Below are 4,265 nucleotides of genomic sequence, written 5' to 3' on the forward strand. Positions count from 1 at the left end.
AGGTGAGGGTGGAGTTTTTGCAGAAGTTGAGAGGGAAGCTTGGAGGGAGAAGAGTGTGACGATTGCTTTGAGAAGGAGGGGTGAAAGGGGTGAGTTGACACTGAAAATAATGGAAAAAAATAATGGTTGATGGAAATCGAACATTCATCGCAAACTGGGGTTTTAAATTTTTTTAGGTCAGAAATGCGATTAAAGACATTTCTTGAGGGATGGAATCAAGGCGAATTTAGAGAATGGAGAGAAGAAATGCTGTAACAGTTGGGAACAGATGGAGACTTAAAGTTTAGGAGATATTTAGTTTAGGTTTAAACTTAAAGTTTAGGAGTCACAGTTTAGGAGATGGAGACTAAAATTTTTTTTTATTATTCATGTGCAGCATGTGGCTGCTTGGCTGCATCATTTTCTGGGGGCACAGCTGTGACTCGATGCAATGCCTCCTGTCACCAGTAAGCTGGTACCCATTTTGCCGACCTTGGAAGGATGACGGGCTGAGTCAACCGACCTGGTGTTATTTCAACATCAAAAACAAGGGTTCAAACTCATACCCTAAGATCTCAAGCCTGCCACCTTAACCGTTAAGCCAACACAAGGCTTTGATGGATAGTACCACTTGTCTAAGTGAAGCCTTAATTCGGTAGCTAGTTGGCAAAAAAAGGGGGGGGGAGTGTTTATTATAGGTTTTATGATGATGGTGATAAAAAAAAATGCAGCAAAGCAATAATATTGGGAATGCCTTTGGAGACAAAACGAGTGAAGTTCGATGAAGTGTAGGATACTTGGTGCGGATGGGGTCAAAATGGAAGTTTTGGAGGACGAAGGAGCAAGGGAAATGCATTGTCACTTGTGCAGGTGTTGTGATGGTCTGTGGGGTGATGGAAGGCTAAGCCATGCCTCCCGAAGGGGGCACAGTATTGTTGGACCTCTGAGCAATGAGATACTTCATAATTTGAACTAGAACGGCACTCGGTAGAATGCATATCTCCAACAGGATGAACAGTTTACGTTTTGTATCCCACTGAAAGACCGGATCTGTATCCGGACCTGAACCAAAATCTAATCGGCTTGTTCCTGTCACCTAACCAACTCGTCCGCAACTTTTTGAGATATCGTGCTATATATCGTTTTTGGCCCTCTCTCAATAGTGAAGAATCACTTAAATTCTCGCATCTGGATCCAGATCTTCACCAAAATTGAATCAATTCTTCCTCGTTAAACACCCAACCTGTCCATCATGTTTCTTCCGAATCTGTCAACAACTTTTTGAAATATCATGCTATATATAGTTTTTGGCCCTATCTCTCAATCGTGAAGAATCACTTAAAAAAATTATAGTAACCAGATCGGGATCTTCACTAAAATCGAATCAATTTGTCCTTACCACACCCAACCTGTTCACCAAATTTCATCCGAATCCACCCACAACTCTTTGAGATATCCTTTTCACAGACAAACAAACAGACAGACAGGGGTGAAAACATAACCTCCGCTCACCTTCGGTGGTGGAGGTAATAACTGTGGGATTTGGAGGCCCAACTTGCACTTGGAGCACTAACCATACTACAATGCTGTTCAATGGTGGAAGGAGAGGAAAAAATGATTTATGGTGGCAGCAAGGTGATGCTTCTCGTGAGTGTGGCATTTGCCCCCATCTGAACGATGCCAGAGGTGATGCTTGTAATGCGAGTCAGATGATAACAAACATTGCAAGGTCAGAAAACCATCCCAAGCTTGTACATTCTGGGAACGCTCTAATATGTTCGATCATTCAAGCAGCTGCAGTGAGTGGTGATTCGACAGAGGCACCTGGATCTAGGCACAAGGGGCACCATCCCAGACAGGTGAGCTGCACTCTTGTCACTCTCGCACAGTTCGAAGCGCTCTCTGCTCTCCAACACTAACCTCTTTGTCACACCGATCTCTGACGATCAGCCAGCCACCTTTTGAGTATCAATTTCCACCTGACTCTGCCTGGTTGCCTTTAATTCCCCACTATTCCAAGCCCATCCCCTTTCCAAAATTTTCAGACTACGAGAATCATAGCATCGTTAGATCATCAATGACATAGCCAACAAGCCTTTATAGTGATCCTTTCGAGGAACGAATGGGAGCTGTGTGGGTAATAAAAGAACATGGGTCTTATGTTGGATCAAATTCCTCTTCACACAGCTTCAGCTCCCATGCTGTGAGGTCGAAAATCATGCATGAAATCAATATGGCGTTGATAGAAGTACGCCAACCACCATAGGAAGCAAGGAGAAACTGACGTTTCATGCATTAATCCTTCATCAGAGCAAATTAGCAGGTTAATGGTTTTGTGTCTTGCTCTGATGAAGGGTTAATGTTGGAAACGTCAGCTTCTCCTTGCTTCCTACAGCGCTTAACATACCTCGATCGACGTCCTATTGATTTAATCCAAGGATCTACCTGTCCGCCGACGGACGTCAACACTGGCCTTCACCAGCAAGAAGAGTTCTTCGCGATACTTTGGGTATAAAATGATCCTTGAACTACTGTTTATGGTATAAAATGATCCTTGAACTACTGTTTATGGTATAAAATGATCCTTGAACTACTGTTTATGGTATAAAATGATCCTTGAACTACTGTTTATGGTATAAAATGATCCTTGAACTACTGTTTATGGTATAAAATGATCCTTGAACTACTGTTTATGGTATAAAATGATCCTTGAACTACTGTTTATGGTATAAAATGATCCTTGAACTACTGTTTATGGTATAAAATGATCCTTGAACTACTGTTTATGGTATAAAATGATCCTTGAACTACTGTTTATGGTATAAAATGATCCTTGAACTACTGTTTATGGTATAAAATGATGCCTGCACAATAAACTACATAATTACGAGTGTACACCTCGTACTCCTAAATAAATCCCTTCCCCCCTCAAAAGACATTGGTGGCCAAACTCTCATCAGGGAGGAATGCCTATATGCAACGTTTCTACCATGTACAGCTCACTCACTCAACTTTGTAAGGAAAAGTACCACCGAATGCAGCCCAGTAGTCTTCAGATTCGTCAATATTGTACAAAAGTTGTACAATTTCACGTGAATGGTGTGGTGTCCTTACGGGTCTCTCTGTATCGACTTGGTGCTGGCAAGTACGGGCAGCCCTTCCCAAAGGTTACACTCCCACATTTGAAGCGTTGAAATACCTGGCAACTGATGTGGAACAGAAAGTTGAGTGCCAAAATGAATCTCAGTCGATCCTTGACAAACTGGGTGAACTGGATTCAGCTTCATTCCTTGCCCCTCCTACAATGTCAGAGAAGGGGACATTAAAATGAGCTCTGACCGACCGATCATCTTCCCATGCACTTTTGTGTCCGTGATATTTCAAAAATCGTGACCAATCAGCTTTAATATTGCAAATATCTATTCCTCATGACATTATCTCAACTTGATTAGATCACTGCTGCGTTGGCTAAACAACCATCTTGGTAACCTGGATTGTGTACATGATATCTATTTTTTTTTTTTTTTTAAACCTTGAACATTTAGTTTCATATTGCAGATATCTATTCCTCATGACATTATCTCAAACTTATTAGATCACGGCTGCGTTGGCGAAACAACCATCTTGGTAACTTGGATTGTGTACATGATATAAAAAAAAAACCTTGAACATTTTGTTTCATATTGCAGATATTGGATTCATTATGACATTATCTCAACTTTGTGAAATCACAACTATGTTTGACTGAATTATGATGCCATGACAACCATCTTGGCAACTTGGATTGTGTACGTGCGATATTTCAAACACCGTTCAACATTTAGCTTTCATATGACACAGATCTATTCCTCATACCACCCAAAAGGCAGGGAGCCTGAAGTATCGGCTCCTTGTTCCTTGCAGTAATGGGGTGTGATGCTGTTTGTTTTCATTTCGTGGACAGGGCAAGAAGACTGCGTACGAAACCTGACAGGCATACCAAGTAATAATACGTGTATTCCAACGCCTGTCATCAATGCCAGCAGATATCACAGATGAAGATTTCAGAGAGCTTGAACGGTTTGTTCTGATTTACGATCGTACGTGTTCTTGTGGTGAAGTGAATTCAATCACGACAGGTGCTGTTCTCAAAGAGCACGCCTTCATTGGAGAACATCACCCCGACTCAAACTGCCCTTCAATAGCACATAAAGTGGGTTGTCCTCCAAGCTGGATACATCTCAGCTCAAGCAACCATCAAGCAACTTGACCATCGATGTCCAGAAGTTTGGGGAATCTATTCCTAA

The 4,265-nt window shown here is 41.8% G+C and overlaps 1 protein-coding gene across 5 annotated transcripts in view; it reads left to right on the forward strand.

Annotated features, from left to right (window-relative positions):
- Positions 1-1,699: 1,699 nt before the first annotated feature.
- The window catches only part of MGAT3 (beta-1,4-mannosyl-glycoprotein 4-beta-N-acetylglucosaminyltransferase), a 69,194-nt gene continuing 66,628 nt past the window's right edge, over positions 1,700-4,265 (forward strand). For 3 of the 5 annotated variants that reach the window (XM_085885115.1, XM_085885114.1, XM_085885119.1), the window contains exon 1: positions 3,826-4,265. This exon is cut by the window's right edge. The gene's annotated coding sequence lies outside the window, so the exon portion shown is untranslated. Of the gene's footprint in view, positions 1,839-3,825 lie in introns of those variants that run through there. The other 2 variants (XM_085885118.1, XM_085885117.1) reach the window with 2 other exon arrangements.

The sequence above is a fragment of the Eptatretus burgeri genome, chromosome 6 (genome assembly GCF_056783735.1).
Source record: "Eptatretus burgeri isolate ZD-2024b chromosome 6, Ebu_testis_v1, whole genome shotgun sequence".
NCBI lineage: Eukaryota > Metazoa > Chordata > Myxini > Myxiniformes > Myxinidae > Eptatretus > Eptatretus burgeri.